We start from the raw sequence: 9612 nt of genomic DNA on the forward strand, positions 1-9612 counted from the left end.
ACAGACAGTGCTTTATTTATTCTGGAGTAATTTAAAATAAAAATAAATATTGAATGACCTGGATCCTCAGTGCAGTGTCACTGAATTTATGCAAAGAATGAGGCTGAGACTGACGAGAGGAGATTTGTTTGTCTGCTGTTTAAATACTTTAAAAAGGATCTTGGGAAGAGGGAATAATTTTTGAAAGCTCTTCCTATACAGACCCCTCTCCATCTTTGTTGACATGTTCACACTGCTTCAGGTAAGATGTAGTGTGTGTACTCAACTAAAGAAAGAGGGAGCTGCGATGTTGCAATAAATACAACACAGAGGAGTCCAGTAATGCTTTGTAACTACAGCGTTGATTTTTTTTTCAAATCACAGCAGTAGGGCAAGTGCTCTACAGATATCAATAGTTGCACCAGAGCTGACCTATGTTGCACACAATGAATGAGCTTTGACTATAGGAACACGGATAGGCAACCCTGCTGACTCCTGCTGAATAAACCTATTGTAAAGCTGGCAAGCAACATCCTTCCAGGGCTCTTGGACTTGTGGCTTCATCTAGTCTGGGAATCCTGAGAGCATTTTTTTCTTTATAACAGCATCACCCTTTCCTATACTGCTAAAGACAGAAGACATTTCTGATGTTCGCCTTGCAAGCTTCACTCACGGCGTTCTTGATTTGGTGGTGGTTGACAAAGCCTTTGCTTTAATTCAGGAGCCAGTTCTGTGATAAGAAGGACGTAGATAGAAAAATCAGTGCTCTGTGAGGCATTAAACCTCTTTTTTACTTGTTGTGGGCCAAAGCAAAATGCCCACAGGCGTCACGCAGCCCCATACCAATAATTAGTTCACCACAGCAGGTATATCTCACCACAAAAGCTGTATTTTGAAAACGAGATCTTTTCTTTTGGGAGAATCGCAATGCCTAACTTCTGGACGTGGGAAGTTAGGTTACGAAGGGCTGTCAGCAGAATGCAATGCCGCCGGCTGCAAACGCCTCCCGGGGTCTGAGCTTTGCTGCCCTACACCATGCCAGCGCTACCTGAGAAGCACAGGGGTGTTTTTCAGGTGTCTTTGGAACTGCAAGCCCATGCAAACAAGCTGTGCCAAAAATGATAGACTGAGAACTGTTAAAGTACGGCAATTCAGCAGTCAAAACTTCCTTTATTTAAATCCCCAAACACCACTTAGTTACGTAATAATCTCAGTTCTTTCACGCTCCACGAGCTTGCCTTAAATTGTCTGGAGCAGCTCCTCAGCCGACACAGATAGTCCCAGCCTGCAGAAGGCAGTGGAACTGGGATGGCTCCCACCAGCTGCCGCTCTGCCCCGACTGCAATTGCCTTTCACACACAAAAGATGACAATAATCTACCAAAAAACCAAAACAAAAAAAACCCACCCTCCCCTCAGTTTGAATTATCATCTGCAAGAAAAGATTCCAGTGTTAGGGCTTCCATGGAAAATCAATATGGTCTTATCTTTATTTTTTTACTTAAAAAAAAATACTTGGGATGACAGTATTAGGTAGCACTGTGAAAAACAACTAAATATAGCAGTAGATCATGGTGGGTGTGAATGGAAAACAAAGGAGTCAGGAGCCGAGCTCCTGCTGCTGTTACGTCACTATAACACCCATAATTATGTTATTATGTACACTGCCCACTTCAACTATATCTGGACACCACTTTACCGTGATAAAAATCTGATTAATAACATGACATATAATCTTGGTTTCTTTGATGAGCATTAACTTCTGTCTTCTATATTCTTTTTCAAACAGACAGGATATTTGTTTTGCCTCCCTTCTACAGGGAGTTTGGAAGAGTGAACATACAGAAAAAATTAAAAAGAGTGATTTAAAATCTCATTGCTGGACTCATTTTATCTCAGTGTAAAAACATAGTAAGCCACTTCTAAAGCACTGCTGTGCATTAGTTTTCCTTCTCACAAGCACCAGAAATTTATAAATACTATAACCCCCATATAGAAATTCATCTGGACTTAGGGCACGCTTAGCTGTACAACCGCTACGTCTTTTTATCCTGAGCGCCACAGCTTTCAAACTTCATTTTTGAAATAAGTGCTATGGTTCCTGTTAAGACACCAGCACGCAAGGGAAATCCTTGCTCCGCTGAGATCAATGGAAAAATTGCCATACAGTCTCTTACACAAACTTTGTTTTTGCTCTGTCCCCTTTCTCCCCCCCTCACCTGCTGTTGATACGATTCTGCCTGAAAGTTTTTCGACTGTGATCAAGCGTTTAGGGCACAAGCAGCTGTGGTGGGACCCGCTGTGCCCACTCCCCAGTGGGGGTAACCGGGCAGGTGGCTCAGGCGAGCGGTGCTCGACTGGGCTCGGTGCGGCAGGGACCCCACGGGCTTTGTGCTGGAGAAGGCACGCAAGGATGCCCGGTGCCAGCGGTGGGGTGGCCGTCACTGCTTCCCAGCACTGGACATGGCCGTATGGCACTTCAGGTGTATCTTGCAGTGGCCCCATCAAACCCTCTTTTGCTGTTTGTGCCCTGAAAAGCAGCACTGCAAATTTCTACATATACGCTATTGATTGGACAAAGTGAAGAATTTTAAAGGCCCTGAGACTTTTTAAAAAAATATCTAGAACGTGCGAGGGGAAAAAACACAACTGGCAAAAAAATAAGTGAAAAACAATGCCCTCCGAGATGAAAGATTTTTTTTTTCCTTTAGCTAAATGAATATTGAAAAAACATACATCTTACTATGTCTTCAGTCCCTGAGGTTATCCTAATCGGTTTGTTTCACAATTCACCAGGAAAAACCCTCAAGATATTTCTAAGATAACTGTTAAACGTCTCTCTTTCATCTACAATGGAGGAAATCTGTATTGCCAACAGCTTGTTCTCAGAATTCCACCTTAAAACAGTTTTACTACCACCAGACCAGAAGGGTTTGATGCCAAAGAGCTGTTCTGTCCTATTGAAAGCAGAGAATGGCTTCCTCTGCAATATGTACAAAGAGCAAGGAAATTTACTCAATTAATGTGAAACACAAAATGGCATCTGCCATCTGGAGATGCACACAAAAGCCATGGGCAGTCAAACACTTCTTAAGACTTTGGCATGTAAAATTAACATATTTTAAGACTTAAAGGGACATGTGAACTCCTAGCAGGCGAGGATTTCATTTTTCTCACAGCAAAATAAAATACACAATAGAATATTTCCAATATAGTGTCCCAGAAACAACAGTGCTAACCACCTACAAAAATTTGCCTGTGACATCAAGACTACCATTTATATACTGTTGGATGGGAATTGAGCCGTTATTTATTTGAATACGCATTTTTAAACAATGGACAGAAATACACTTTCACTAAACTTTACAACTACACTAAAGTGTGCTTTCTTACTGAGACCGGTGTAAAAGTCTTGTCGTTTCTTCTTGTGTGTGATGCTGTGCAACCACTCTGGATTTATTTTTCATTGCAAAAACCGAGTGATGCTGACTAGTCAAGTTTAGTGCAGATACAAAGTGTATAGAAAGGGCTCCCTTTACCTTAAGCATTTTTAAGTATTCTTTTCTTGAATAAAATTAAGAAAGTTCAGCTCCAGTGTCTGTTCCCTTTTGTGTATTAAAAAAACCATACTGCTTTAAAAACAAATGACATATGGTATCTAAGTGGTCACCACCATAAATTATTCAACCTCTGCTCACTCTGCAAACGTAAATCTAACAAAATGCAAACCCTGAGGCCTCACCACCAAACTCATGGTCACATATCCCCGGCGGTGTCCTCGGCACACATTTGGCCACACAGATCTGGTCACTGCATCCAAAATTTTCATCCAGACACCCACTGTGATATACAAATTTACCTACTTTTTACTCTACCTCCACTCTCCATTTTGACACTCCCCAGGATCACCTCAGCTGAGCCCCCCTGTGTTTTACGGTAGTGCCCTTTCACCCTGCCCGATACGTGACAACACAGCACTAGTGTCACAAACCCTGTCCGGTGCATTGTGCTGGAGAAAGAGTGACAAAAGCGGAGGAGAGGGGGGAAATCAAACCCGTTCCCGCTGAAGACAGTGTGTGTGGTTGAAGAGCGATCCCCTGCGCGATGTTGCTCAGGACCATCAGGATGCATGCACACATCTGCCACGTTTGTCTTGCAAAAGCAACCTTAATTCAGGCACCCCACAACTTTGCGGCAATTATCCTAACTTTCTTTTAGCGGATGCTCTATTATTTTTTTAAAGGACCGAAGTGAACATTTCAGAGTACGCGAGAAAGTTGCTTCACGGAGGAATTCAGAGCCAAGGACACCAAACCTGCAAGTACTTACTCATGTGAACTATGATAATGTAGCCAGTACAATACGATGATGCTATACACATTGCATTTATTCAGATATGTAGGAAAAGGGCAGCAACAAGCTTAGCAGAGCTGGAGTATTAATGAAGGAGCATCAGGTGAAAAAATTTCTTAAACAGTGACTGTCACTCACTTTTCAGGTCTCCTATTTTATTATATTGACAAAGATTTGTCTTTTAAGGATTACTTTTACTGATTTTTTTTTTAGTTAAAGCACTCTTAAAGGTAACCCGGTTAAAAAAAAACATAATATGAAGCAGAAGATGCAAAAGTCATCATCCCAATATCAGCATTCACATGGCCCATACATTTTGTGCTACATTTTATAGCAAAAAAAAAAAGTACATAAAACTGTACATTCAGCCAGAAGAAAGGGGCTGAAAATGCACTAAAGGATCATTTAAATTTTATTTACCATTTTTTTGATTTGTGCTTGCATTTCTGAATGTGTGTGTGTGAGAGGAGAAACAGAGACAGAGTGGGAGAGAGGGAAGAAAATGACTCATGCCTGACAATGTTACCATGTAAATGGTCATAGCTGTGGGCTTCCCTGGGGGAATTTGTAATACCACAGCAAAAATCCAGCTAGCCTGCAATTACGGTGCTGGCAGCGAGTCCCTCCAGCACGAGCCATAATGTCTGGCTACAGCTGGTGGGAGCGCTCTGGCTGTGCCCCCCCACGGGAGCGTCCTGGGCTCTAGGGACCAGGTGGCCAGTGTGGGGCAAAGCTGCCGGGACAGCCCTGCACCTCCAGGCAGGCAGAGCTCTCCCAAAAACTGCTTCCCGCAGAGCAATGCGAAAGAGAAAGTGAAGAGACCAGAGCTGGTGTCCAGAGCTATCAGCCCAAAATCTTTCAAAGTCACTGAAAAATGAATACATTTCAAATGCTGTCTAGGAGGCTTTCATGCACAGCTCCTCTTAGCACATGAGCGTACGTTTGCTGTGTGATCCCCAGCCATCCCCTCCTACGGCAGAATCCCATCTTGCAAAAGAAGCCATCATCCCCACTGATGTGAAGGACTCTGCGTTAAAAATAAAAATACGGTCCTCAGCAAAAAAGAGAAGGGTTCCTGGGTGAGGAGCGTGAACCCACGCCAGTGACAGACTTGAAGTGCAACACGACGGAGATGCTGCCTTAACCGGACAGTTGAAGGATGAGCTGGGGTTTCCAGGCATGTCACGGGGATGACATCCCGCGGCTCCGGGGGCCGGGGCCGCTGAACCTGCTGCCAGCCAATCCTTGGAGTGTCACTTACATGAGCTCCAAAGTAATCTTCTGGCCCACCCTTCAGGAAAAAGATAAGATGTCATGATCAGCTAATAGGAAGTGACAAGAAGAGATAAAATGGATGGGGAGGGAGGGAAGGTTTCGGATTGAAAAGGCATTATTCTTTCCTCTAATGCCAACCCTGCTAACTATAGGGCTGAGTTAATTAATGGTCTATTTGAGCAATTTCATCCATTTTTGCATATAGCATTATTTTTTCTCCAGATACATATAACACAATTAACCTGTAGCTGTTTAAATAATCATACATGGCAATCCCTTCAGTCTGGTGGGGACAACATTGCACTTTTACAGAAAAAAAGGACGTAATTAGGGAAAAAGATTGTGAAGAGTCTTTGTTCATCTACTCTTCCAGCCATTGCCTTCCATCTGGCACGGGAACCCGTTACCAAGCCATCTGAGCATCTTCCACAAAAAACCCCCACAAAAAACCCCAAACCAACAGGAAGGTATCGAGTTTCTGGCTTTCCTCCCTCTTCAGGCTAGAAAATCCTATCTGTCAGACTTAGTTCACTTGCAATTAAGAAATCTGCTTCACTCCCTCACGAAATGTTAGTGCATCACTTGACAAAGTCCCACTGAGCACAGAGCGAGAGGTTTAGGCTGGAAAATGCTTGCGAAGTTTCTCCCCAAGTGCTGCTCCAACGGCACCTCTAACCGGGGGGGCTGCGTCCCACCCCCTGCAGCCGCCCCGCTGCACACGCACAAAGCCCCCGGCACTCGGTCAGCTCCGCAAACTTCAACAGAAACCTAATCAGAAGCGCCAGGCTTTTAAGATCACAGCCCTGCCGTGATGTTAATCAGTTCGGTGGGGGAAGAAGCATCTCCGGTGGGTACAAAGCCCAGGACAAGGGGTTGCGATCTCTCTGCGGCAGCCGTACGAATGACAAATAACAGCAGCGAACTGCTGCCTTCGGCGGAGAGCCGAGCGCGTACTACCGACACAAAAAGGTTCCCTTTACACCGTAAAGAATTCCGAGCTTAACCAAGCCACAATATGTTTTGAAGCTTTTGCCAAAAAGTACAAAAACCTGTAGTCAGTGTAGCTAAGCATGTGATAACAAGCGTGGTTTCTTCTGCTCGACATATTTTCCTGGTGTATTTGTTTGTAAAGGTAGAGATAAGTATAGTAACACAATCTGTTCTTTAATACCATAGGCAAAGAAAAATCACTAGTCACTAGCTACAACAGTTTACAATCTTTGTGAGACAGCTGCAAGTATGTTTATTTTTTTATTCTAAATATCTCAGATGGAGCCTGATCCCAAAAACCCTTCTTCCCTCCAATGATGCTTGTCTGCAATAATAATACTAATGAAAAGCAACTGCTGATGTAAGGAAAGAAAAGAAGATGAGGCTCAGATTCCCTATACAATGCTTGAAATGGTTATTTTCAGTAAAGATAAGAAAGCAGACTTGTATGTGCAGTATCACAGAAACAAGCCATTCTGCCGCTACCTACAATTTTGACAGTTATCTATGGAAAACGCGGACTTAAAAAACTCTTAAGAATAATTATTAGAAATCATAGCCAAAATAACATACATCAGCCTTGATTAGTTACATGAAAAAGCAGCCTTAAATTGATAGTTTAAAAACAGGAAAATTAGCAGTATGATTAAGTATGAATGGCTAATAAAAAGAATTTTGCTAAAACAGATTAAGGTTCAGATCAAGGTCACAAAAGGAACTGATTGAGGAAAACTGTCATTTTTGCTGGGACTCGGTAGCTGTTTTAGCAGCGCTGTTTCCTCTGAATCACAGTCTTGTAATGAGAAATTACACTGCTGGGGTTAATAAAGACTTGGCACGTTTGTTTACCCCAAAATTTCAGTTAAAACATTGTGGTCGAAGAAAAAGGCAAATTCCTTGTGTGCAAGTAGATGGAAAGGGATGCAAGTAAGCTAAGTAACCTCTACTAAAATATAAGGTGAATTTAGGCTGTAGTTCCAGTTCTCATGGTTGCTGTAAATTCACTCCAGGAAAAAAAATCTGCAAGTGACCCAAAGTCCCCCTGTTTCTTCCAAAATAAACAGCTTCACAGAACCCCGTTGGCAGAGGCCAGGCAAAGAAGCGCTCTACTAACGGGGTCTGAGATTTTGCCTTTCTGCCACCAGCTTTGCCCCTTCTCAGCTGCGGATAACCTCCAGGAGCGTACGCCTCTGCCCCGCTTTCTGTCCCGATGGGTCAAGAGCTGAACAAAGGCCTTGGATCCATAGGTATGGTCTGAAATTCTGTGTTTCCAAGGGAAAGATTTACAGGGAGACTCTTCCCAGGCAAAGTCTGTCTTCTTCCATTCAGACACCAGCAGTCCTCTGCTGCGAAAGGGACAGTGCTAGTGCCTAGAAATTACGGGCACAGCTGACCTCAGGGATTTCAGACCAGAAGCAATCTTTTGCATGCAATTCCCCTCTGAAAATGACTCTATTTTCTTGTTATCCCACTTGCAGGGAGCTGGGGTGATTCCCGAAGAGGCCAAAGAGCCGACGTGTGAGTGTTACCATTGCCTCACATTTTCATCTTGTCCCGATGGCGCGTAAGAGAAAGAGGGAGGGACCACAAGCGTTCAGGTCGTTATTTGCCGCCTCGAGCTCCCAGTCCAGGGGAGCTCGGTGCCGCCGAGCAGCAGCACACCCGGCTGCCCTCCAGAGCGGTTTCCTTCGGAGCGTGCAGTTCTCCGCACGTGGGGGTGCAGGCTCCACGGGGAGGACTGGCTGTCCAGTAACCAGAATTTTAGCGTCAGTGAAACTGTTCCGCGATATCCCCTGCTTCATGGATACAATGCTCCAACGTGACATAAATCGTCACGTCTATAAGTTGGGGGCTCTGGGGGGCTGGGATTTTTCCTCTTTTTTTTTCCCCCTCCTGGGCTGGTACTTTGCACAAGGGGGAGCTGGCACCTCTGCTCTGCGATGGGAGCTATCGCAGCCCTCCTGAGCATTGGCTTGCTGCTCAGTGGCATAAGCTATTGTTGTCGTTATTACTATCGCCAGGCCTGATCGGGGTCAGCAAGCCAATGTGAGAGCTGTTGTATAACCCCGTAATAAAAAGACAGTCCTTGTCCCAGAACACACTCGGGCTGGTTTTCTGACAAGCTGTAACAGGTTCTGCGGCGGCACCTTTTCTGTTGCTAAATAAAGAACTTCTGTCTTGCAGAGCCTAAACCCATTGCTGAAAGATTGAAAGGAAAACGAACTAACAGGACAAAGGAGCTGTGTGCGGGGGTTTTTAACGTTTGTTTGTTTTGATCTTAGTTGCAAGTAATTCACATGGAGCGAAGTGCATTGACACTCAGAAGAAAGTAAGTATTCAGTTTTCGAAAGGACAACTGCTTCAGACCAAGCCGAATGCAAAAAGTCAGAATTATCCAGATAAGATTACTGGGCCAGAAATCACATTTTTATTAGTACATGAAATACATGTCACTTGACAATGAGTATCTGCACCATGGAGTGAAATAACCCTCCAGCAGCGAAGTCAATATTTAAATCAATATCTCTGGTAAGGAAAAATCTTACTCGTTGATATAGATTGAATTTTTTTCCTTATGAATCTCTCAGTAGGTAAACAGCATATTTCTGTTGTAAAAGCAACTAAACAGTATTGCCAAACAGGTCTAATCGTTCCTAGAATTCAATAGCACAACGCTCTGAAATTATTAATGTTGTTATAAATGCCATTTGACCTTTACGTCAGGGATATATTTCCTTTCCAGAAAAAGGCACCTACATTATTTTGGTGCTGATGCTGCTCAGTGTGAGCCCAGTAACTTCAGTGGGAGCTTAGGGTACTCCGAGATGAATTTTTCACATTATGTAGGTACCTAATGATTCAGCTACTCAAGGCTAAAATCCATACGAGATGTTTGTTAGTGCCTTCACGTTAGTTGCTGTGACACCCTCCATCCACTCCAGTGAAGCTGTGCGGCATTACGGAAAGGCTCAGAGATTGCCGAGGCCAGAAGGGGGGTCGGCACGCGGTGGCATGC

The sequence above is a fragment of the Calonectris borealis genome, chromosome 3, assembly GCF_964195595.1.
Source record: "Calonectris borealis chromosome 3, bCalBor7.hap1.2, whole genome shotgun sequence".
NCBI lineage: Eukaryota > Metazoa > Chordata > Aves > Procellariiformes > Procellariidae > Calonectris > Calonectris borealis.